Consider the following 27,087-nt stretch of genomic DNA (forward strand, 5'->3'; position numbering starts at 1 on the left):
TGATACATGCATTATTTTGTTGTATGTAGAAGTGTGAGGGACAGATGCCTTTTGATATTAGTGTTTTTCTTTAGTCTTAGTTTGACAGGTAGGGAAATCTTTTTTGGGTTAGGGAAAGCATGATGTTTATCATATCCTTATTATTTAATAAAATTGCTACTTGTGAGAAAACTCTATATACTTGTCCGGCTTGCATTTCGGACCCCTCACAATTCACACTCTTGTAATTGCCTTGTATACTCTCCTGCCAGGGATGTTTGTATTCACAAATACCCTGTACCCTCCCCCAGAGTTGCACAGATACTTTGTTCGCTAATGAGTCGTCTTGATATATTATCTTATTTGTGTTTCCCATATAATTGCTCTGTACACATTCACATATTTATAAAGGTTTTGCTTGTAGTTCAATTCCCCTTTAACCATAAGTCCTTTAGTTCTTTCTCTATCTGTAGCTTTGTTTAAAATTACTTGATTTGGCGTGGCCGCCGATACGCCCCGGTGTCCCTGCTGTCTCTGGGTTAGTCCGTGAAGCGTTTCCATTTGCTTCCTTCTCGCAACCACTTCCTCTTGGTTTTCCAGTCTTCAGCGACTTGCACTTGTCTGCTTCGTTTCAGGCTCCAGTAAGTGAAGCGTTGCTTTCTGACCCCTGTGAATGCCCAGGAGTCTCTCGTTGACTCCTGGTGTCCCCGCAGCGTGTCCTTCTCGTGCAGCAGCCTTTTTCCCCCTTGTTTGGTGAGCTGCCTGGCTCCACCACGCCAGTCTCAGCCTTTCAGTTACTAGATCCTCAAAGAGACGCAGCTCTCTCCCTCCAGCAGCAGACATCAACTTCTGCCTGTGCTCTTTACATTTCCCAGGCACAGGTGTATGCGAGCAACAACTAGTGCGCTCTCTGGGCTGGTGGCCTCCTTCACTCTGCATTGCTCAATCCTTCTTCCTCGTCACAGTATTTTGGTAATTCTGGGAAAGGATGTCTTTTTTAAAATTGGCTCGAGAAACTTGGAAAAACATTTGCAATGGTTTTCAATGGCAGGTTAGCCCTAGATGATTGATAGGTGGAACTGGAGAAGGTAGTTTCATACGGCAGACCACGGCTGGAGGTTTGACCTACTGGTCTTGGGGAAAGGTTTTCCCTATTCTTCCTAGAAGATTGAGTAGATGTATGACAATAGGCCATTAGGGTATTAGATTTGGAAGGGTTATCTTCAAGAGAAAATGGGGGATACCATGCCTTACCGGATTAAGCCATGACATCTCAACTGGAGGTGGTCTCCCCCATGTGGTCATATATCTTCCCCCAGGGTCAGGATTAGATAGCGACTGCCGTTCCCTGACCCCATGGGAGGTCGTCACCGCCGGGAAATCAGTGATGACTCCATCAGATTCATGACACGGCCCTAACCAGAGTTAAGAAGCCTTTTTTTTCCCCATGCATTGCTCAATTTCAACTGTGTGAATTGATAGTGGGGAGTGACCTCAATGTGGTGCTTGGTGTGGATATGGACATGTCGGGTCATAAGAGGGTAGCAGATCCTAAGTGCCCTGTATCTTTGAGGAGGGCAATTGCAGACCTGGACTTAGGTGATGTTTGGGGATATTATTCGTGTCCCCACACACACACGAGACTACAGAGACTTTCCTCATGTACATCGTAGTTACTCCCGGCTCGATTACTTTTTAGTCTCCTGTTAGTTGTTGCCTCTACTTTCTACCCCGACAATAGAATTTAGGGTGATCTCAGATCACGCCCCGAGAACGATGTCCCTAGAGTTTGGGGCTGCCCACCCACAGAAGCCTAATGACTCAGTTACAGGATGAGGCGTATTGTGCTTCGGTCGCAGAAAGGATCTCCCAATATTTTCTCAAAGACTAATGAGGATACCACAGTTGAGTTTCTTTGGGAAGCTTTTCAAACTACTCTGGGGAAGTGGGATTATTAGTTTAGCATCAGTGCAGAAAAGGTTCCTAGAGGCGCAACAACGAGAGATTGAAAGGAAAGTAAAAGAGCTAGAAACATGATCTAAACCAGCTGGATCGCAGAAAACGTCAGAGTTACAAATGCCTAGGGTTGAAGTGAAGGCTTTATGGGCATCAGATCTATGTTTCTGAAAGCAAAACAGTTCTATGTTAGCACGTCTAATGAAGAGTCGTCTCTGGCGTATAACCTCAAGACACACGAAGCTTGGAATGGGATTAAGGCCCTCCGAGATGAGGGCGGCCAAAGGCAAGCCTCTGCATCTGCTATGAGGGTATTCTTCAGCGATATTACTCTAATCTCTTTGCTGGAGAAAATGTATGTGATTAGGCAAAAAACCTTTGTTCAGGAGGCGCAATTTATGCAAATATCAGAGCAGAATAAGATACTACTAGAATCCCCCATATCGATGGAGGAAGGCTCCCAAGTTTTTAGATTGCTCCCAGCTGCTAAAGCGTCAGGACACAATGGATTCTCTGCTCTTTTCTGTAAGCGGTTTGTAGTTCAGTTAGTTCTACACAACTTCTTTATTTAATAGTTTTGGGACAAAGGGTGGTTACCCCTACAATGGGGGAGTCCATTTTGACGCTGTTAAGTAAGCAGGAGAAGGCACAAACTAAGTGTGAGCCCACCAACCTATTCCAGTTCCCTATTATGACGCTTATGTTTACTAAAATATTCTGGCTAATCGATTGTCAAAAGTACTCCCAGAGATTATTCACCGCGATCAAGCAGGGTTTATCCCTGTAAAACGGGCCCAAGACAACACATGTAGGGTAATTGATTTAGTGGTATGGGGTAGGTTAAACCATGCTGATGCTGTTGATCGATGCTGAGAAAGCATTTGATTGGGTTGACTGGATTTATCTAAAGTCAGTGCTGCCTGGGTTTGGAACCACTTTTATCACTAGAATGTTGGCTAACTTTGTCCACCCAACTACAAAGATCAAAGTGAATGGATTGTTATCTACCTCATCATCTTAATGTAGAGTGACTCGCCAAGGATGTCCACTTTCCCCATTATTATTGCATTGTCAATAGAGCCGCTAGCACAGCACACTAGATTGCATGAGAACATCCAAGGTGTTGGGGTGGATCAGATACACCATAAATTGGCGTTATATGGGGATGATCTTCTGTTTTTTATGGGCTACTCTGGACAGACTCTTTCCCCATATAGTATCTCTTTTGGAAAGAATCAGAGTTAAAAGAAATTATACTAAATCTCAGATTCTTAATGTATCAGAAAGGGAAATCACGATTTCATATTCGAAGCAGAAGTTTGATTTTCAATGGTCTGTAGGTTTGCCAAAATATTTAAGGATGTTTCTTAAATATGACCAAGTGTATCACCAAAATATAGCAGAATTATTTAAAATTAATGGAGGATATGGCTTGGTCTGGGGTGGTCCGAAATCTCCTGTTTGGGGAAAATAGCGGTAGTAAAAATGCCTATTGTCCCTAGATTCCTATACACTTCATCAGCCTTACCGATTAACTTTCCGATGAAGATCCTGCAAGATTTGCAGGCCCAGATCTTTACATTTATAGGGCCAAATGTTTTCCCTGGGTTGCCGATAGAACAATGATGGCTACTAGAGAGAAGGAGAGGTCTTGGAGTTCCTGATCTAGAGAGTTACTACTTTTTGGCTCAGCTAGCGCCTCCTTTTAGTGAGCAAATCAGAAGATTTTACGGGTAAACACTGGGCGGACACTGAGAAGGCGGGCATAGAGGCTCCTCTGCATGAATGGTATTGGCACGGAAAGTTCTCATTGAACCTCCAGACGGCTCTAGCAACTATGTCTCTCTGGGATAGCACGACATTCCCATCACCACTCACTCCAATTTGGGGGAACCCAAAGTTTCTCCAAGGCTTTTGTTCTTGTTGGTTTCATAGGTAGTCCGAGGGTGGGTTGTCTCTCTTTGCCAATTATTCGCAGTGGGTGAATAATTGTCGTTTGCGGATTGCGAACATTCCTTTTTTTGCTGACTGATGAAGATAAATAGTTATATTCAACTTTGGTATTGGGTATCTAACACTGGGATAGCCAGGCTGAAGGCAGGCACATACCGAAGGTGGAAGATTTTTTTTTTTTGGGCTACCCACCAGCTAGAAATGTTTCCACTTTATACAGGATATTCAATGCTGCGTGATCTGGTTACACGCCCCCCCCCCCATTTTATTGGGCAACCAAGATGGGGAAGGACTATATAAATTGGCTGGAAGAGCATCTAAGCTGACCCCCCCGCCCCCCCATTTCAAAGTGTGGCGGCTAGAGTCATTGTGGCTCGTAATTGGAAATCCACTGCTGCTCCGGATATTCTGGAGTGGTGGGCGAGAATTTGGTTTGAAGCCCCTATGAGCAAAATTGGAGTGTCCTTGAAGGGTGAGATGCCACAATACATGGAAACTTGGTATCCCTTTATTCAATGTGTTTTAACACAAGATATCGAGGAGTTCATGACAAATCTCAGAATTTAGAAATCTTCACCTTGATGTGAGTAGTCATGCTAGTGTGACAGTATAATTTTTCAGCATTTTTTGTACGATTGTCTGGGTCAATTATTTGTAGTTTAATGTAGAATGTACCGGTCTTTCGAGGAACTAATATTGTAAGAAACGGTTGCTACGCATGGAGATTACAAATGTTATATTTGACGAATTTTGGTAACCAAATGTAATACGGTTACTTGCATCCATTAGTAACTTGAATGGACGGCATGACTGTGCCTTGTGGTCCCTTCAGTTATTCACCATTTTGGAGTCCCAAAGGACTCCAAAGCGATTTAATATTTCTGCATTCGGTAATCACTGCATGAGGTGATGCTTGTGATTACCTCCATACAAACTCTGGTGTAAAAGTTGTTTTAAAACCAAATCTTATTGTTTGGCAGAGCAGATTCCAGTATTCTCAAATCTTAGGGTATTGGGAACTGTACAGTGCAGCACTGCTGTTTTTCATGGTCTCTAGGTGCTCAAGTGGACGTGAAATTAAAAAAGGGTTGGTTGTTAGGAGAGTAGGTGGAAAGGACATGGTGTCGTGCTTAACTGTTAGTGCATGTAGAACTAGGAACAACTGACATCTTTTTCTAGGTGAATAGTGATTTGTACATTGGAGGAGTTTTCTTTCCCACTTGGAGACCTTTAGTGTCTGGGAGGATCTGGGTATTGACCAATGGATGGGTTTACAAGTTGATTTGAGAGGTGTAAACTGTTTTGGTGTCGGTTGAGGGTTTCGCTTAGCAGTCTGTTTTGGCAAATGTAATGTGAATATTGTGACTAAGGGTGGTAGAAACGTGAGGTAGTTGGTGGGTTATGTTCTTTGTGCTTTCTTCGCGAGCAAGTTACTTTTGCCGTGATTGGATCTTTCCCAATGGACTTGGTGATGGAAACGTTTTTCAGAGGGAGTTCTGGTTCTTACCTGTGTTCTGGTTTCGGGTTGCGCTGAAAAGAATACAGGTTGATCAGTTTAGTTTTAATGGGCTGTGCTCGAGTTATGTGCTGTTTTGGGTTACTTCCATTTCAGTATTCCGGCAGGTTTATTGTTAATTTTTAGTTTGCCCCTTTAGTACATTCTGGCAGGACAGGGCCTTTGCTGAGCGCGTCAGGTCGTCTCATGGGGATGCTTTATGGCTGTGTGCTGTAATCTTTTGTTTCTTGTTTGGTTGTTAATTGTTTTTGTAAAATGGAGCACCTAGGGACTGCCCTTGGGTGGTAGTGGTGTGCGGTATAAATCAACATAACGTGTGAAACACATAGTGTAGGTGCATTATAAATACCCAATAAATATATATAATAACTCCTGGTGTCTTTGGCGTATACTATTCCAAAGCAGATGAGTGGCTGTGATTGGTTTTCCAGTAGATGTTTTGCTTGTTCTTCATTAGTTCCATCCGTAATTCCCGGATCATCTGCCGATGTGCTGTGTGGGATTTTGTCATTATTCCTTTTGGAGTATTTGGTCATTATGTTCATTCTGGTGTGACATTTGTTGAGTAGGTCCAGGGACATACTATAGTGCGAATTTGTGTCTGCGTGTTCTAGTGTATGCCTCTCACTGGGTTGCGAGTTGTTCTATATCCTATTGTTTTACAATATCAGGTTTCAAACAGTTTTTTAAAACGTTAAATGTTCTTCTCTTGTCTGGATTTTCTTAGGGACGAACTTCCACAGTGTTGCTATGAGGTTGGAGAATGCTGTGCCCCGTATTTGTTTTTCCTCATAGCACCTGGATTAGATAATTATTTAATTGCGGGACCTAGGCATCCTTCGTGGTTTGGGAGAGTGATTTTCAATTAAAGGAATTCCACTCCTTGCTCTGTGCGTGATGCAGAGTGCTTTGGAATGTATTATTTTCTTCACGGGTAGCCATGGGAGGCTTCTAATGGCCGAGGTGCCTAATTCACAGGTGCTTCTTTGTCCGAGAAGCTGCTGCATTCTGGTTTTCCCAGTTCTTTTTCTAGCAAGCTAAATATGTCGGCTTATGACAAATCTGTTTTGATGTGCCTTAACTAGGTCTGGACATTGCCCTGTGCAGTCTCTGGTGCAGCAGTTGTACTCTGAAGTTCCCTCTCAATCATCCTCAGATTAAGGAAGCAACTTAAATTTCTGCTTTGGCTGTTGTATTGATTTGTATGTTCAGGTGCACGTGTGTGTGTGTTTTTTTAAGGTTTTTTTTACATTCATTCCTTTGGGCCAGTTGTATACAAGTCAGTTTGTTAGGTTGTTCTTTTATTACATCCATGCTCATTTATTGAGGTTTTCTATTTAAAATGTTGTACATTACATTGATGCGTGTGCGTTCCTGATCCGCACTTAACACAAAAACAACAAGTGGCTCAGCGAGTAGAGCGCTCGCTTTGACATCCGTGCAGAGCTTGCTAACGCAGGTTCGAGTCCCGGCAGGGCCAAACTCAGCCTTTCATCCTTCCGAGGTCGATAAATGAGCACCCCACACCGTGGGTAATAATAAGCAGTGCTCAGATACCCGAGGGTTCGTAGCACTATATAAATGCGAAATTATTATTACTATAAAGTAACAATAGAGCTCTAACTCCTCGATGCCCGGGTTAATAGAGACGTTTCTCGCAAAGCTTCTTGGTTGCTGGGCCTCATAGATCATTGGACCAAGACCTGCGCCTACTCTTCCCCTTCTAATTATTATTGGTAGTGTCCAACATTCTCCGCCTCCCTTGATGGTCCATTGTTGCTGGCTCCAAGGTGGACGTTGGAGATAAACAGGCTTGTTCTTAAATCCTGCACATGGGGTGCACAAGTTACTGTACCAATCTACATTTTTCCAGATTACACCTCCAAAGTACAGTCTGCCAACAAGTCCATTTGGTCATGTGTAAAGGATCCTATGTGACAATGGAGTCAAATGCTGTGCTCTTTCCAGCTCCACTGGAAGTGAGCTTCCAAGTAAAAGTACATTTTGCTACTCCCTTCGATGGACAGATAATGTGAAATGCAATTATCAGCCGAGCGGAGAACGTTTGTGCGTACTCTGCTATGTAAGCTGTGCTCTTAAGTAGTTGCATGGTATACAGGTTGTGAATGGGGTAGGTATGCATGATGTAGTGTGTGAAGTTGATGTGCTGCTTTTTTTTAGCTATTAAACTTAGGCATGATTTGGTTGTTATTGGACTGTATGTTCTAAATTTGAGCCGGTTGCATGAGATGCTGCCATTTGTTTATGTAGCATTAAAGAGAGTTTGTGGCATGCAAAGGCCGGGTTGTTTCTTTCTGTTTAGGCCCCGAGCTACAACTCCCTCGCATTTTTTGTGAATGTTAGTAACATGGATCCTCAATGGAATGTCTCTAAATGTATTACAACTGTTTAATAGTATTACATGCCCGTAGAAAGGTCTATTATAGCAGAGATCGAACTGACGAGATGGGGGGAGAAATTTACTTCACATGATGGGCTCCTATTGCCTGGTAGATTTTTGGGGAACTGTTCATTATTCTGTAAAAGGCACTCTTCTACTGGTCCATTCATTTATTTTCTTCTTTTGAGAAGTGTGGTTACTCTCTTGGGATGTCCTCCATAATGCCTTGAAATGTCTGCTGCTGCTACATACTTAAGTCTCATCACTAGCTAGTAGTCAAATTCATATTGAGCTTGTGAGAGATTGGGACGAGAATCTTAACTGGGAGATTTAAGGCTTAAGGACTTGTCTTACCTAGCATTCAGTATTGCATCAAGATAGGACATGAGCATTTTTTCGGGGAGCGATGTCAGTGAGTAGCCCTCTGCAGTGTGCAAAGCATTCAGAATGGACCACAGATGCATTTACATATCAAAGGAATTGGGGGCTGTCAAGGCCAGTTGGATAGTTTGGACAAAAACTGAAAACGGGCTCTAGAAAGAGAATATGATAAAGGGGGTAGACATATGCTAGGGTCTAGTAGCGTTAATAGCCGTGCTGACACGCAGAATTTGCAGTCAACAGCCCTCGCTGAGGCCCGAACGTCTCTCATGCTCACGGGCCATTAATGGTAACACCCAACTACCAACAATTCCATTTAAGCTATAAAAAAGTGTATTAGCTGCATGAATTCTGATAAACTACATCAGTAGAAACAAAACACATGAGAATTAGGGCAATGGCATGGAAATGGGGTGAAAGTGAATTTGCTGTTGAGTTTGTATCTCAGTTACTTATTCGGGAGATAATGGAAAGACTCTTTCACATCACATGAGAAGTTGAAAATCGCATCCACAGGAGTGAGATGGATAAACATGGGTCACACATTGAAGTTTACAAGAAGCAGCAGACATGTAAATCAAGGGAATTGGGGCCTAAGATCAGTGACCCTGGATTGAAAAACATAAAAGGGAGCCCCTTAACGTGACAATTAAAACTCTGGAAATATTTCACACAACCTGTGATTTTGCATTAAGTAAAGCACAAGGCTCTGATGGACGAGCCATTGACTCACTGAAGTTTATCTAGCATGGGTACAATGTAAGCACCTTATTTTGTGGAGGGCTATCATGCGGCCATATTGAGTTGCCCTCATCCTACATCCCTGGGGGAGAAGATTTGCACAGAATCTCAAGCAAGACAAAGATGGAACCAGTGGTTCTTAATATAGACCTAATTCTCTTCTTAATTTACAACATTAAATATTGCTAAAGAGTCTACCACGTTGATTGCTTCCCTGCTTTCCCCTTGTGGTATTCCTTGGCCAATCGTCGGCGAGTCGGAGGATGCTCCTCAAGACAAACCAGAGACACCTTTTTGCACCTTTGCTTCCAATCGACCCCCTGCTGCCAGCTGTGGGGATCTCTTTAGATGCTGCTAAGACATTGGATAGGGCATGTTTTGTCGATTTACACAGTTCTTGTGGAGAGAAACTTCTGCACCTTCGAGATTTTATAGATTCTTGAATGGCTTTTAAAAGATATAGGTATGAATTCACTTGCTCCTTCTCATAAAAATGCCCGATCTGCACTAAATGTCTGAAGTAAAGGTAATGGGACCAACTAACACTAAGAGAGGTAGGAGGGTGGGGTATTATACTGCTTCACCAATCAAACCTCCAAACTAATGGGAACAACCCTTCACAAAAATACAAAAAGTTTAGTGAACAGTTTGTGGACCAGGTGGGGCATCTACCTTTAAGCTGGATCAAGTTTTCTAAACTAAACAGGGATAGCATGTAATTCGCCACATTAGAGTGTAGAAACAAACGACCTGGTAGGTGCTACACAATGTACATTCAGAACAAACATTTATCAGAATATTTATATTTTATTAAATTGATTAACAATGGTTAAAAACGAGAAATCCTTCAAAGAAGCAATTCATATTTGACAACACAATGCAATGAAATTGTGAAAAGTGCACAAAACAACCTCAAACAAATACTATACGGGAAACAGAGGCAGCTGAACCATAAATAATCAGGTACCATCTTACGGATTAAAGAAAAAAAATCACTAATCACAAAAATTCACTATTCAAATGAGCATCACCCACGATATGCTCAACTAAATTACACCAAAGTATTCACACTGCATCATACCCAGTCAACCCAACATGTTTCATTCCTCATACAATCACATCTCACACAGTAAAGGGAAATTCATCAGGTGCTCGTATTCAAAAGATGAACACAATTCACAGAAAACAATTGCGTAACTGAAGGCTAAAAATCGGCTCAAGGGCCGTTTCTTAAAAAAAGCTGACCAGAACCTCATGGTCTAATCCAGGGCTAACCACGAATATACACTATAAATGTGATACCATGGTTAAACAGTAGAGGGAGATGATGGGTGCGGCCGAATTGCTATCTTCACCATCACCTCCGTCTCTGATCCTGCTGGAGGAAAATGCTGTCCACCTGTGAACAATCAAAAAATCAGGTATGGGTAAAAGAGGAACTAGTCACTAAAACCTCAATCACACCAGAATGTTACATTACCATTATCCAGAGTATACATTTGCATATGTAAAATGTCTCCAACCCCCATAACACATTGTGAATCTAATGACAAGACAAAAGTTGAATTAATATTAAAAATATTTAAAAGACAGAAAGAAAAAAGGAGAAAGGGACTGGTAACCGTTTCACATCAACGATAGTTTAGTGATGTTATTCATAAGATTCTAAACCATCCTATACCTTCCCCGCACCACGCTTATGGCGGGACTCAAAACAGCACAGCACAGTGCGTCCTCCGTCACCCGTCACGCGGTCAAGGGCACTCACTCAGAATCTTCACGAGATTTTCTTTGTGAGGTACTAAAAAACAACCATATTTTTGACAGTACTTAAGCCTCCGCCACATTACCCCAAAATAATTTGGGGGGTGTGATCTTACAAAAAGGCTCAATAAGTGCCCACTAGATACAGCAGCTGATCACATATGCGTACACACTCATACCTCTCGGTTGAGCCGCTTCTAGTGTGCCTCAATTGCTTAAGTGCTGGCGAGCACGACCACGCCCAAACGGACAGTCAGCAGTGCTGGGGAATCAAAACAAGGATGATTTCAGGCATTGTGACGGTCATTACCACGGCCATATTATATGGAGGGTACACAAGAAAGCAACAATCCGGTACCTGTAGAATACTCCTCGTACATCTTGCAGACAGTCCACCCACGATTACAACAGGGGGCAGAACAGTTCAACAAAAAATGGTCATTCAATGTCGAATCCGTCGGGCCGGGGGCTAATCGGGACCGTGTTCAATCAGCGGAACCTGTTTAAGATGAGGGGACAGAAAAATGTCATAATGTCTCTCACAGATCAAAGTCCCAAAGGGACCCTACTTATTGTTAAAATGTTCGCCCACACTCGCTCGTCGGTTAGCCTGCGTCTGCTACTGTGCCAAAATACAACCCCCCCCACCCCCCGGTATTACGTCCCAAATAAGGGGATCGGGCCGGAAGGATGGCGCTCACCTCATGCATGATCAATGAAGTTTGTGGTGGCGCTCCAGCAACGTCTGCACTGGAACCCTGAGTCGAGCAGGGAGTCCTGAAATGTGCTGGCCGGCAGAAGTACTTATACGGATTTCAACCGTAATGCAACGCAGCTGTGTCCGGGCCCGCCTGCCGGTGTAAAGGGCGGGCTGATACATTACAGGTGTGTGTCATGCCGCTGGTGGTTGTGGTAGTTTGAGTTCACAACTGGCGAACTCCACTCGCAGCGTTGGCAGCTGTGTTTCTAATCAGCACCCGCAAAACAGCAGTGGTATTCCAGGGCACCGACTGCCCCCAAGTTAAAAGTCAACCACATTAGGAAGGAAAAGAAAAGTGAAGGAGAAGGGGGGTGCGGGTGGGAACGTAAAAGGGGCAATTCCACAAGTCCACAGATGGCTTATGCTGGAACATGTCCTTCGGACAGCCACGTCCATTGCACATATAAATTATGTTTCAAATGGATTGTGCTCGTCGGGTAGCTCCCTAAAAAAAGAAGCTACTCAGCTGCCAGAGGGTAGTCAGTACAGATATTACCACCGCAAAAATTGGGTACAACTCAGGCGGAGGTAAGGGTAACCCATCATAATTAAATATGCAAGTGGGTAAGTGGGTCAACCTATATATTGCGAGAATCAGATTAAAAATGAAGGGGAATCACTGCACATCACGGAAAATCAACTCGCAGGATTAACCCCTATCTTGTTGCACTAAAACTCTGCATGGGCACACGCAAGCGCGTGCTAGAAAATAGCGCTACACATCTGACCACTGATGTACTGTAAACAGCTGAAATAATACCCTGCCCCGCCCATAGCAGGTCTAACCGGGCAGATAAAGGTAATGGGGCCACATTTTAGAAAAGCTTGCCCAGTACTTGCCCTTAGCCTAATGCAATGGGTGCCTGATTGTTTCTACGTCTGTGTTTCTGGCACAGTGCCTCGAGCAAGTACTCAGGACATCTTAGTGCTCTGCTGCAGGCCCTTCCCAGACATCTCTCGCCTGGGGCTGGAAATATTTTCATCCTCAACAAGATGGGTGTTGAGACACCAAAGGCCCCGGGAACTTACTCTGAGATCCAAGGCATGGAGCTTCAGTCCCACAGATCTGCCGGGAGGCAACATGTTTGCACTGTTATCGGTGATCATTCCGGTTCTGGAGAACCTCCCTCTGGAAACTCTTCTTGGCCCTAAATAAAAGTGTGAGTCCAGCAGTGCTTGATAAAGGAGGCCCTGTACCAACCCAAGCTTCAAAGATTGCCCCCCAGAGTCTTCATTTTTAATTGACATTCTGTCTAAATGATTAGTGTCACTCTCGAACTGCCAAGGTAGCCAATCATAGGACGCCCTGAACGGATAACAGCAACTGTGGACACAGAGTGGTTCAAATAATGAATGGAAAGGTGCCGCCCACAAAGTATCTGCAAAAGTCATCCTGGCGGTATATATTGTATATCGGGGTGCCATGGCTCCTCTAGTGATGCAAAGTGTCCCTCTTTCTTCAGAGTACAAAGGTTGTGTTTGAATCAAGAAATCCACAAACTTAGTGAGTCTGAGAAAAGCGTTGTGGGTCTTCTGACATGAAATACAAATAAGAGTAGTATTAGGTTTCTAAGTGGTGTACTGTACCCTGGTTTCATTGTCTCCTGTATCTTAATTATCTTTCAGTATTTTGTATGCAGTTTTAAATAAACATATTTTATGTAATTTAAACAGCGATTAAGCCACAAATTAAAGATGGTTGGCCATCGCCATGCTGGAGAGCTTTCATCACACATGTTAAACTAGAGGCCTATACTATGCCATTGAACAAATCAGCTAGGTCTGGGCTGCATTTTAGTTTAGCCAGTCCAAGCAGTGTTCAAAATGTGGGACACATGTAGAAAAGCTAAAAAGTTGGGCGTTCAACAAACGGATCTCCTACAACTCCTGTGATCAGATGAAGCGTGTTTGTGCCGGCCATGAACTGTTTGAATGACATTACTTGCTTGCATTTGATGCCACATAAATCATCTCTGATAAAAACGCCTTTTTTCCAATGGACCTAGAATTGCTGAACCTTGGTAGTTGGACAGTGATAAATGAGGTTTTTCCCTTAATCATACATGATTATATAGTTGACAGTTTAGGAAAGGTACCAACTCATCGGGCAAGAACAAAGAAGTCACCATATCTGAGGAAAAATGTAAATGGGAACTGGATTGAGAAGATAGTATTTTTTATTTCATTGAGGTGGGGTCACTTAATGAAGCGCATACCTACTACTGAATTCCTTAGAAGGCCATATATGAAAATATAGGAACACTGCCTCCACCAAATTGACCCCGCCCGCCGCCCCTTTCTAGCCGTTAGGAAAAAACGAATATCTTCCATAATACGTTTGAGGCGACAAAGTTATTCATTTGATCAGTATTCACGGCTGCCATTTCGCTTTATTTAATCACAGAAACCCTGCCTTCTTTAACAAGGCACTTAATTAAGCCTCTAATTCATGATAAGAAGTTAAATACCACTTGGGAGATTTGTTTTAATGGTTTTCAGTCCTCATCCAGATTTTGAAAAAAGGTGTTCGAGCGCAAGACGTACGTGGCCGTCAGCCAAGGTTATTGTAGGTCATGCCAATATTAGCTGGCATCAAGCCATCATCCAATTAGCGTTGTTTCATCCTTGCAAGTAATAGCTCTTGAGTAAATGATCTGAGTCGCTCGTAGCATAGCTCTGCTTTATTTGAGGAAGAGCCACTGCTGCTCACGCGCGCTTTATTTTTTTCTGAAGTATCATGCCACTTTTGCCAGTAAATGTGAATGGTAGTAGCTGCGCGCATCCAGAGGCTGAACGCCAAACGGATGTGGGTGATCGATTATCTTTCTCATTTCTGGCCACTTCCTGAAAATGGAGCCTTCCATTAAAGAGAAGAGCGTGTCAGGGGAGAGCGGAGAATGCACACGAGGTGAGGTCACTGGTGATTCAACGGTGCCTTGGCTAAGACGACGACAATTTGGCTTCTGTTAGGGGAGGGTGGTGGGTGTACGGTAGAGACAGGCTTATGTGGAGCCGTCTCTTTGGCTGACTGGCAGATTTCTCTGGAGGTTACTGGTGTATTGTAGTAAGGGCGTTAGTGGTGTGATCCTTCGTGCGGGGTAGGGGAGGGGTCTAGAAGGGTGAGACTGCAGACTGGCAATGGGTGGTGCTAGTCTACAATAGTACCCGTAGCCAGAAATCAATCAGTTTCCCCCAACCCCTTACCTGAAATACATCTATGATGCTAAATAACCTGCCATGCTCTCCTCTGAAAGTGGTTGTGCTCATTGACAATAACTACACAATAACCCAGGGAAATGACAAACTTGGGTATTTGCCCTTTCCCCCACATTACTCCCCATCGCCTCTCCCTCCCCCGCAACCTCAGTACGTTCATTCTCCCTTAATAGTACTCCAGATTTGGCCATGGAATCCCCTAGACACATATCATTTTACCATACATTACGATACTCTATTTTACTTAATAGTTATTTTACTTAATAGTTTGTCTTTTCCTTGTTGTCCTTTGTTACCCCTTTTATCTCCTCCACTGTTTCATTTCTTACAGACTCTATCCGGAAGCCCCTGTCAGAGGCACAATACACCAGTTTTGTACATAGCTAAGCACTCTGAGACTGACGGTGGTTATTTGGAGCAGTATACAAACTTCATAACATAAAGAAAAACATTTCTTTCATTTTTTTTAAGAGAATAGCGAAAAACGGAAATGAGCATTTCTGACACATAACCAATCCTGACTGTTAATATTAAGGGTGTCTCCAGGAATCCAACCGGCCCGATCACAATTTCTATTGGCATTAGCAAGTCTCTCCAGCTCAGGCCAAAAGACTGTTCTGGCATTATGGACCTGATGACGCTCAGTGCTTTACAAAGAGCAGGTTATCCGTTAAACTGAGCTGTTCTCCCAAATCTATCTGGGGTCACCCTACTGCAAGCTGTACGGCTAATGAGGCATTTACAGCTCTAGGAACTGGTAGAAAAGGGGGGGATCTGTATGCAGATTATTACCATAGGAACCCAGCAACTGCCTAAGAGAAGTCCACTCTCTACAGCACTCCAGGAATACTGAAAGGTTTGATGGCAGTGCCCAATGACTGCCTGGGCAGCAGCCCCAGGACTGTAAGCTCAGCAGGGAATCTGCATACTGATAGCATCCCTAACTTGTCATTGTCTTTTAGGGGTCACTCTATCATCTATCTCTACTTTAGGGCAGATGGGTCCTTTAGTGCTTATTTTTAGGCACACAGATGTTTGTTTTCTTGCAACCTGAAAGGTTCCATCCGAGTGCCTCAGTCCTGAAATGGCCTTACTGTGGCATATGGTAATGTACATGCAACAACCATGTCACAGCCTTATGGACAAGCATACCCCTGCACAGGAACCCTGGACTGTGCAGCAAATGCACTCTCTGACAACATACCATCAGAACATGAAACGATTCCCTCTTTCTCAATGCCAGGCTTGCAGCATATTTTAGAATGTGCCCATAGAGGCAGAGCAGCACATTGAGAACAAAAGAGTAAGACGTATATTCACTTTTCAAACAGCCGCTTTGACTGGGCCACATCTGTCCTCCTGGTTTGCCAGTCACAAATTACTATTGAGGAGTTTTCCCCTGTGAAAAAAGTTAAAAGGGAATCCAACTAAAAAAGCACACCACTATTTAACTGGGCTACTATTGCACATCTCGAGCCAAAAACGTTGTGTTATTAATTGAAGGGCCTGCACGAATGGCCCAGAAACAGACCTGCTTTAGTGAATTAACCTTTTGTGAAGATTTGCATCTACTCCGAGAACAAGGCAGGTTTTTCGGTGTCGACTAATCCCAGATGATCTCGCAGCAAGCTTCTGGGGCTTGCTTGATAATTTGTTGTCTAATCGGGAGCAGTAGATCTCCCGACAAAAAAGGAGTGCAGTTGTCTGGTTCGTCTTGCTAATTGAAACACACTCGGATGATAAGTTGAGTTTGTTCAGCCATTCGGAGGCTACAAATTCCCTAAAGACGGTTTGTCCCATTATGTAAGTCTTAGCTCACGTCCTGCTTCTTTTTAGGGTTTGTAAGGCTGTGAGGTGGAAAGTGGTCCACAGGGCACATGCCCACTTGGATGGTGTTTGGGGTTTTGGAGCTTTCGAACAGTGTTTATTTTGAGGGGTTTGGAGCAGTTGTACATGCTTGTTGGTAGATTTCTGCCTAGTTTCTTGCTGTTTTGTGTGTTTTTGAAGCCAATTTGTGTTTCCCTTTGTCTAAATGTTTATTCAATGTGCGATGGCGTTTAAAGTCCACATTGAAAACATTGAAAAAAGGTTTCCTTTTCCACTTGTGCCTTTCCCCTTCTCTGTCCACTTGTAATATAAAAAATGTTGAATACACTTGTTTGTATCCCAAAGCAACGCAACCCCTCCCCCAAAAAGTTTACGCTTTACCCTCTGTGAGTTTGTCGTTTGTCCCAGATGGCCTGAAGAACACACCAACCCCCGACGATAGTTCAAGGGTTTTTCTTAAAGAAATTTAATTTGGGCTAGCTAATGGCCGCCCCTCTCTCTAGTATAGCATGGACAGTTTCCTCCCTTGCCAAGGATACTCCACCTAGAGATTGGTAATTCCTACTGTCTAAAGTGTTGCCGTTTTGTTTGGGGGTGCTCTAAGGGCAAAGACCCTTTCTATTTTTCTCTGTAAAAAATCTAGGTGATTCCTAACCACACTACAATTCAGTACAAGAATGGGTGCCTTCTAGACACACAGGTCCTACTTGGTCCTTCCCTTTCACACACTTGTACTCCTTGCCCTGATGTTCTATCCTTGCTCTCCCTTCTACTTCCATCTCCTTCTTCCTCCCACTCTCATTAGTCTCTCCCTCTCTTGCTCTTCCAGTCTATCCCTCGATGTTGTTTCTATTCCTACTCCACTCTGCTCTCTACAACTACTCTCCCTTTGCCGCACTACTATGCTCCCCTCTTCACGCTGCTACTCTCCCTTCTCCACACTACTACCCTCCCCACTACTACTCCCCCTCCACATTCTTATTCTGCACTGCACAGATATTTTCTCTCTCAGTTCCCCACCTTTCACCGTCTGCATCACCTTCTCATTCACTCCCTATTCTACGAGCATCTCATTTGTTGCACGCACACACTCGTACTCAAGTAACTCCTCTAATGATCAATACCTCATGGTGCAAACTTTCAGGAATAATCCTCCACCTTCCTCCACTTTGTCTGTTGGTCCTTGTGACGGTTTACTCAATGTCGTCACTTCTCCCCAAAGGGGAGCCCCTTCCCATGAGGCGAGGCAGCTCAGGCTGCTACCCTATTGTCCCCCTCGGGGTGGTATAATGCAGGAGGATCTCATGGTTAAGGACTCCCCCTCTAGGGATGAGTATGACAATCTAGGGTACAGCCATTGTAACATGAACACACCCCCACACACTCTAGCCGCTTCACTTGAATAACCTCTTCTTGGAGTGTAAAGCAATGTATTGTTATCAAGTAGAGAACAATAAGACACCCGAAAGTACTATGACTAGGAAGAGTGTAGGAAACATGAAGATCACTTGCCACACAAGTACTGGTATGAGGTGGGGCCGTATGAAGATCAGAACAACAGCAGAGCTGAAGGACTTGTACATCGAGCCAATTGCAAACCGGCTGCAATGTCTAAAAACCAAAGAGGTACAAAGACACCTGTTGACTCCAGCCGATACAGGCTGAAGCTGTGGAAACTCTCAGGTACAGGAGTTTTAAAGACGCTTGGGGGACCAGAGAAGGAGAGGAACAGAGGACGCTGCATACTTTCTTCTTGGGCTCTACAGGAGCTGTGCCGAAGGCCAGAAGGAAGCCAAATTGCCCGAGGAGGTACCGCGCTGAGGTGAGATAAGTGGAAAGAAACCCAACTAAGCCAAGCTGCAGAGAGGGAGACTGCGCTGCCGTTGCAGATGCAGAGGGAACTGCTGATAAGCCGAGCCACCCCGAAGGAAGCCACAAATCCGTCAGACGTGGGGAGAAGCCTGAAGCAACAGAGGTGCAAAACCTTGTCCTTGGAAGCCCTAGCAACATACCGACATCCCTATATAGGTAAAGGGAAGTATAGGAGATCCGGAGGGGACCTGCGGTTATAAGGGGAACAGGCATTAAAGACTCTCCCTTGGCCTAATAGTTGGGACAACCAGATTGGCTCTCATGGTCGTCGGACCTACATTAAAGCTCCACTTATTCGTGTCAGTGGATGGGGCAATTCCAATGACCACCAGGGAAGGGTTAAGGACATACACCCAAGAAGAATAAGAGAGACCAGGGTTCAGAACCCCAATCAAGAAAATAATACGAGTCATCTTCCTCGTGGCAGTACTTGGCAGTGTAGTAAACCAAGTAGGCCAAGTCCAAGAAGAAAAACCTGTGTCAGTGACCCAGGTCTAGAGAGAGAGACAAATCCTCTTCCTTTTGGCAGGTTGGTGAACCAGGTCTGCTGAGTAAAAGAACATCGGTCTGGTACCCAACCACATTTGGAACTTTGTATGATATTGAACAGAGGAGACACTGGGGTGTCCAGGGGAAGGAGGGTCCTTCCCCCTGGGTCTAATGTGACTGACAAGTTGTAATGAGAAGCATCAGGAGGAGTGATTCATCCTCCTGTTATCAAGTGGCAGAAGTAAGAACAAGCTTCCAGCCGGGTAGAGGGAGTCATTCCCCCTGGCCCAGGTCTCCAGATAAGGGTCGTACTAGGCCTTTTTACGCATTGTGGGCTACATTGACCGACTCAACAGAATTCTTCTCCATAACCAAGCTGCGCTTTGGCAGTCAACAGCAAAATGGCTGCGCTGGCTAGTTGGGGCACCATTGCATCAAAACGGCACCTTGCAGCGAAAAAAGGATGGCGGCACCATCTTGCCAAACACGAAATGTGCGAGTTGGAACAGGGAGCACACAGAGAAAGGTGCCAGTGTGTTCTGCGATGCACCCAAGGGAAGCGACTCAAAGCAGCGCTGCTCTGCTGCTTGCAAACCCACAATTCCCAGTGAAAAAGGGAAATATTTACATTAAAAAAGATGCTGCTCTAATGCTTTTTCCTCTGATTCCTCATCAAACTATTTTATTAGGGAGACTCTGCCATTCCCATTCACATTTACATTGTGCTCCAGCAGACAAGAACAGTATCTTTGAATGGCAGGCTGTTCAGTTCTGAAGGAATCAAAAGAAGGTTTACGTCAGCCACACAGGAAACGCTTTACTTTTGGCATCCAAAATATCAAAGATCAATGCGTCAAAGAGGCCCTGGCTCTGGGCCCATGTCAATTTCAGTGCATCTGTGTTTCAAACAAATTGCTGCCTACCAGAAACTAACTATGTCTACAAAACAATGTGGAAATGCAGAGGGAAGAGACAAACAGAATTTGCAATGAAAATGCCAGCTGGCTTCACACATGTAAAAATGAGCTTTTGCAAACCAGAAAAAAATGCATGTTTTAAAAGTACCATGTTGAACAAAAACATGTCTGTGCCTACCAATGTAAAGGGGTTTGTTGCTGGGAAACACATAGGTGATGTTTTATCCAACAGGTTTGTTCTGATCCAGGACAAAATAAAATAAAAGGAATTAAACTGCATTGGCTTAATTTTGCAAGCTCCAGAACAGGGTTTTCCCTGCTGGCTAACCCAAGGCTTCCCCCAAAAGGAACCACCATAAACGTTTAGGACACTTGGCTGATAATTACTAGGTTGGAAAACTAGAGACTGACCAAGACAAAAGAAAGTTCACATGCTCATCAGAATTTCGGCTGGGCAGAGGCCACTCACAATAGAAATTCTGGGACATGAGGATGTGAAAAAGAAAGTCTCACCTCCCTGTGACTTCTACAAGAAGCTTCAAAGAAAAAGCCCAGGACAACCCTGGACTTAGGGGGATGGTCTGGAAAGGCATGACCTTATTTGGAGGACAATGCTGACCATTTGGTTTAAGCAGCTATTTTATTAAGAAACTTTTCAGACTTTTATCTTTGTAACGAGATTTTGCAGGAAGGTAGAAAATGTACAGTTTTAATGTAATTTCAGGGGTTTAATTTAAGAGATTGTAGCTACCACTGCGATGTTAGGAATAGAAATGGCAGAGAATTGGGTATTCCACTGAAAGTATACCTGATGCCACTGCGAATTTCAATGCGGACATTCCTAATGATAATCCACACACATGTATAAAGTTATAGAATTTTAGGCCGCATATTTCACCCTAAAAATGACCAAATATTATTAGAAGTGTGAAGCAATGTCTTACAGACTGCAGAGTTGGACTGGCATGTGCTGCATAAAGTAAGTAACCTGTTTATGTAATTTAAGATGCTACCACTGTACAAATGTGCCATTTATGGCAAAACTGGATTGTAGGTAAAGTAACTGTGGGAGGGTCTGGACATTGTAAAACTCAAATCATAAATCTGACAACATGCCCTTGAAACCCAACCAGCTGAGAGCAAGGCGTCAACCATTACCCCTGACCAATCCAGTTGTTTAGAGGCTTGCTCAGCTAAGCCTGCCCCACCATATAGTTCTATGTCACTATGATTTATATAAGAGTGGTTCACAAGACACCCTTTCCCGAATTTCCTGCGCCTGCGTTCCTGATTTTCCACATTCATCTTGCCAGATTACAGATCCCCCTGCAAAAGCCAAAGCATAGCTGATTCCAGATTCCACTGCAAGGCCAAAGCATTGCTGACCATCCCAGCAAGGCCTCAATCCAGAGACCCCAGATCTAAAAATCCCAATAACCAAAGTGAAAGCTGTGGTGTTCTTTTGGTAAGCCTCCTGAAACCAGACCAGCTTCTTGCCCACTAACTGCATGCCCGCTGCAACCCTGCTATCCAGCTGTCCTAATTAACCGGTGACCAGACCTTTGTCCAGCTGTCTTTTGCCAGGAGAGTCCGCTATCCGGTGACCAGAATCTTTTGTGACCAGAACCGGTTGACTGTACAAAATCCCATATTCAAAAGTGGACTGTGAGTATCCCACATCCCATGACACAGTCTACCCAATCTTGATTTTGTCTTTGTTCCTATCTCTAAGCAACCCTGTCCATAGCCTGATAACTTGTCCAACTGTCCGAATTCTCTGTCTTGTTCTTGATCTCTAAGCATTAGCGCCACTTTTCTCTTCATTTCTGTCTTGCATAGATTATAGCTCATTAGCAATATTTTGATTAAATTAATTAATGTTCCCTAAAGAAAAGGGGTACACTGCATGAAGGGTTACAACTGCAGCCTAACTTTTATATGCACAGGTGGCGTTCCTTTTTTCTTGGCCAATAAATCTAGTTTAAGTAAAATTTGTGTTTCATTTTTAAAACCGATTTTCTCTTTTTAACTGCTCTATTTTCCTAAAAATGAACCTCATTCTACCTTCCAAATCTCTCTCAATTCTACCACCAATAGCCCTCCTGTCACTCCTAAATTGTCCTTGTGCTGTGCATCCATCACCCTGCCCAGAAACCGCATTCCAGTTCAGAGTTTTTCACCCGTTTTTTGCAAAAAATCATTTTTACATTTAAAAATGCAACTTTTCCATGTGTGAATTCGGCTGCGCTGGAAGCTGCACTGGGTTTTCCATTTCAATCTGCTTTGTGAACTGTATGCTTTGTGATACTTTGCCTGATGGTTGCTAGTGATATAACATCCCTGATACTGTGATAAAACATATGCATAGCTTTCTTTAAACACACATAGAATTAATTATATATCAAAATCCGAGTGTCATTTAAGGCCTTTGCAAAGGATTTTTCCCTCTTATTTTGTGAGGGAATGCCGGATTCTGTTTGCTTTCTCTTATCCCTGACTACCTGGTGCTTATTTCTATCCACTCAGAATTTGATTATTTGTGGGTTGAGGGAACATTGCAGGGGGATTCCTCAACTTGGGTGATATCTATCCTAATTCAAAAAGTGCTCCTATTCAATTGTGCTTTAGATATGTTCATGTAAAAGGTTAACCAAGTATAGTTCAGTCGTTTTTATTGTAATTATCACCCAATTGGTGATTGCTGCCCAATATTAAAATTTGGGTGATTTATGTGAATTCTAAAAATGAATAAATATTGTATTTTCACCAACCGGCCTGGTTCATGGTCCATTGTGATCCGGGATATTTGTAAAAGGGGGTGTGAGACGGGTCGGTATCGGCTCAATTTGAATTAATTGAAATGAAAGAAAAAGCATTCCTATTGAGCGCCACATCACGGGATAAGACCAAGTGTCCTGGTCCGGTGTGTGACGCCTTATTGGTATCGTTAACAGCATGAAAATCTTGTAAATATGACAGCTTTATTATTTTCCTGTGTACATTTACGCACAGGTTTAGAGAAGAGGGCAGTGCAAAGGTCAGGTTACTTGACAGAAACCAGAACACTTCTTTTTATTTTTATCTACATGGATGTAATTGAAAGCTATGGAGAAAAGCCTCTGAAACAATGCATTTCTCCGAAGCCTTTCAAAAGAAACTACACACTGTGAAAAAAGGAATTGTTTCTTTCCGTTCAGCTCCTGTTATGTTGGGTATAGATGCTCATGGAACAACAGAAGCACTGTGCATATTTATTTTCCTAGCATTTCAGGATTGTATAATTAATAAGGTGGAAAACTAAGTTGCAATTGAGAATTTATCTTTAGTAACAAATTATGCTTTTTTCCCCAGTAAAAGCAAACCGGTATTGCACAATTGTGTCTTTCAGAGTTCCTGTGCTATGTGCAAAATCATGTAGAGGCAGATCATTTTTACACTTATAATTTAATTTACACTCTAATTATAAAAACAATGTGTAAAATGATGAGTATGCGCGGTCTAGTTTATATCCATTCAATCTTGCAGTCAATGGGGGTGCATTACTATAAATGGTCATTTGAAGCAGAGTCTTTGCTCAAGGGTGAGTGATTGTCATTACACCAATCGCAGGTATTGTAGCCTCTCAAATCTTCAACACTACAATTAAAAGATCCAAATCCTGACTCTCCAGGAAGTGAAAGCGCTGTTCAAAAACAAATGAAAGTTACATATGTAATTTGAAATAGAATCTCAGCAAAACCTGTCCCTGTGATAATCCAGAAAGGTATTTAACTGTATGATGGTTCGTCCAACATTTAGGCACTCTGATTATTATTCCTTAATCGATACTCAATTTGCTGACCTCTAAAGGATGTTAGCCAATAAGATAGCTCAGCCGGTTGAGCGCTCGTTGCTGCAGTTTGTGCGTGATCAGGTTGAAGGTTTGAATCCCGGCAAGGCCAACTCAGCCTTTCATCGTTTTGAGGTTGATGAAGGAGCTTCGGTTTGATGATAATTGTGATAAATATGTTCTATGTACAGTGCTTTGCTAATAGCGCTATATGAATAACACTTTGACCATGAGATTAGGTATATAATTTAGCATGGAGTCCTTGCCTCTCCACACTGTTGTATGATAACATTGGCATACCATTAGGTAGTAATAACTCCAAGAAATGAGGACTTTCATTGAAGAGCAAGCTTTACTGTTTAATTGGCTAGGTTTTTGTGTTTTCAACATTTAAATATATACAGGAGAGATCAAATGGCCAGACCATAGAGAAATAATGAAGGGTGTATTCTGTCACAATGCAGAAAGCTGCTGCATGGTAATGATTTCTGTAGTTTTTCCACATGTCGGCTGGTTGTCATATACATTTTACTCTCTTGCAAACGAGAAAAGTAATTTTTGCTCTTGACTCACATTTGCTCTCAAAGTTTACAAATGACGAGTAAAATACACCCACCTCAAGCTCTTATCTGGAGCACGGCCCTGGCATTTGACTACAAAGTGTTAAAATACCTTTCAAGCCGTGGAAGGGAGGCATCCCCTGACACATCAACGATCTAAGAGGAGACGGGTTGTTGGACTTGTTTGTTTTGTTTGAGGCCACTTTCAACCAACCAGGAGGAGGGAGCCATTCTACTCGGCAACAAACAGGTTAGCCTTATCTGCTTTAGTACCAAGTGTGAAGGACAGAACTAGGGATTTTGACACGGACGGTGGACACTTAAGTTAAACATACATTCTGACAATCCTTTTTAGTCTTTAGTTGAGGCTGGGAAGCCCCTCATAGACATATGGACAGATAGGTGTTTCTCTTTCTTTTCACGAAGAATAAAAGTCTTTACCAACCACCATGCCACCTTTTGTGTCCGTTTCCTTCTTCTGCACCCTTAGAGTAGGTACAAACATGCCTCGGTTTTCCTGCAGTTAATGATTGACATGGATCAGCTGACAGGGGTTTCTTTAGTTTGCAAAGCCTTTTATGGCTTCATCTGGGGAATTGCACTGGAAGACCCAGTTCAAACTTTCCATCTTAAGTGCATTAATCTTGGTTTTAACCTGGGCCTGGCTTTCTCAGGCCAGGTTATCATATAAACATTTTAGATGTGTAGCAGTTTGGAATACCTGTCTGAGCCTTTGCTGGAATATATTTGAATCTATTTTTTAAGAGTGTCCTCTTAAATATGGGTGGGAGAATCCCATTACCCACAGGCCTTGCACAGCACAGATGGTTGTTGCTATAGTGCTTTTAATGGGTTTATCTTAAAAGTTTTAATTATTTAGGTTTGTTGTCTTATGATCTGAGCTAATTCCTGGGGCATTTAAACCACCCCCACAACAGGACCGAGTTGATAATAAGCTCATCTTGTCATGTTTCACTGGAAAGCTAACAAAACCAGCAGTACCCAAGCAAACTCAGAACATCATATGCTTTCCTACCCATGAAAGGCTTGTTTACCTTTTATTGAAATGTCTGTGCACAAGCCATTGTTTATAAATACCTTAGAGACATTTTTTCCTTTATGTTCAGCATTTCCTGAATAAGAATCACATTGCAATTTAAACACTATTTTTTTCATTTCTTCATATTTAAATACAGAGGTACTACATTTGAAACACATCGCGTAAGCTTATACGTTGATGAGGGATTTGGTTTTACAAACTAAAGTACAGTATTTTTCTGCCTGACACATATTGTATTAGTGAAATCCATTTGGTTTTGCTTGCTGTGGGGAAAAAAGACATGGAACTTTGGTTCATGATATTACAGATGTATATATTGGCTGGTGTGGTTTTCAAGTTTAATAATGTATTCCTGGTAATGTAGAAACTGGTGCCAGGTATCCTTTTATGCATGTCGAGAATATCCAAATAACATTTACATTGTTGCCAACTCTTTGGTGCCTTAAGTATTTTGTTCCAGTACAACAAGACATCATTTTATATGTTCTTGGTGTGTGGCAAAAACAAGACATTTGTCATGTGCTATCCCACTGGTGAGCAGGTGAATACCTTCATCCCCCAGGTGCACCTTTTTCGTAGTAGCTGAAGAAATGCGCAAGTCATGAATAAAGTTGAGGCATTCATCCAAAACCTCTTAACTTTAGATTCAAGCAGTCTACATTTCTCTTTTATTCTCCCTTACAGCTTGCCATTCTATGGAGTCCCTGTAGCTCCTCAGCAGGGACTAATTGTTCATTCACTGCAGTGGGTGGCAGGCTGCCATCTGCTTCTTCCTGAGCTACCCCACTGGCTCATCCCAGGGCTCCCTCACGTGGGCTGCTCTACTCAGCGCAGCCCGGCTCATGGTCTGAACTCCACTTTCCCTGGGCCGTGTCACCCGCAACATGATCCAAGAGCAATGAGGCTGACATTAGTCCCGTTATGGGACTTGAGGCTTGCTAATAAGGTAGGCTTCCCTTTCCCCAGAGACTTTCCCAAAGTGGCATTTTTTTCTCTTGCTCCCTTTTTCTCTCTGGCTCCAACTGGCCTCTTGCCATTGCTCGTGCAATCAATACTTCCAGGCAGGAGGGTAATCACAGTTTTCCAGCATGGGGTCTGGCATGGATTCACATGCTCATGAATATTCCCCGTCGTCAGGCTGGGAATCCTCGGTAAAGAAAAAACCAGTATCAGTTTCGTTTCTGATCTGTCTTTCGTAGTAATAACCAATCACTGGTCTCTGCGTCATACTGACCACAGCCAATGACTGCCCTCTACCTAAGCACCGCCTCTGGCAGCCATCTTCAGATTTTTACCGCACGTTCATGTGTTGGGATCCTCGTGCTATTGCTCTCGAGCGTTAGTGCTATTTTTTCACGTTTTTTCTCAAAACTTCGTTTTTTTCGGTCAAAAGAGCCTCAAGCTCCACCGACTCTCCATCCGATCAACGGGGACCCGTGTCGGATTCGTCTGCGCCCCTCAAGGGTGAAGATTTCGTCGAGCTACGCTTTTGGAGGACTCCAGAAGTTTCTCAGGCCCGGACATGGCCCAGGAGAAGGGAAGCTCTACGCCCGGAAAGCTGTTCAGGGTCTGCCCTGGATGCCAGCTGCAGAACGTCTTTAAGGAGGACGAACACTCCTTTTGCCTCTACTGCTTACATGAGGACAAGACGCACGTGGAGAAGGACTGTGCGTTTTGCGGCAATATGTCGGAGCGGACCATGAAGGACCGCCATCAACGTCTCGCCAACTGTTTGGAAGGGAAGAGCCCGTCAGGCGAGAAGAAGAGGAAGAAATCCGAGCGGTCTTCTAAGACCTTTGAGGACGCCCCGGCGACGGGGTCCAACACAAGGCCAAGCACCGCGAGTCCGCTGGCACCGGGAGCGCC

At 43.4% G+C, this 27,087-nt stretch overlaps 1 protein-coding gene and 1 long non-coding RNA gene across 3 annotated transcripts in view; one reads left to right on the forward strand and one right to left on the reverse strand.

Annotated features, from left to right (window-relative positions):
- LOC138453526 (uncharacterized) overlaps window positions 1-11,687 on the reverse strand; it is a 174,110-nt gene extending 162,423 nt beyond the window's left edge. The window contains exons 1-5 of one of the 2 annotated variants that reach the window (XR_011260458.1): window positions 11,393-11,687; window positions 11,050-11,190; window positions 10,871-10,953; window positions 10,609-10,728; window positions 9,225-10,326 (exon numbers count right to left, since the gene is read on the reverse strand). This is a non-coding gene — a long non-coding RNA (uncharacterized lncRNA). Of the gene's footprint in view, window positions 1-9,224; window positions 10,327-10,608; window positions 10,729-10,870; window positions 10,954-11,049; window positions 11,191-11,392 lie in introns of those variants that run through there. The other variant, XR_011260459.1, reaches the window with a different exon arrangement.
- Window positions 1-27,087, forward strand: part of BACH2 (BTB domain and CNC homolog 2) — a 1,375,433-nt gene that overhangs the window by 1,073,079 nt on the left and 275,267 nt on the right. The window lies entirely within an intron of this gene.

This window comes from Ambystoma mexicanum, chromosome 4p, assembly GCF_040938575.1.
Source record: "Ambystoma mexicanum isolate Mex_15411 chromosome 4p, UKY_AmexF1_1, whole genome shotgun sequence".
Classification (NCBI taxonomy): Eukaryota; Metazoa; Chordata; class Amphibia; order Caudata; family Ambystomatidae; genus Ambystoma; species Ambystoma mexicanum.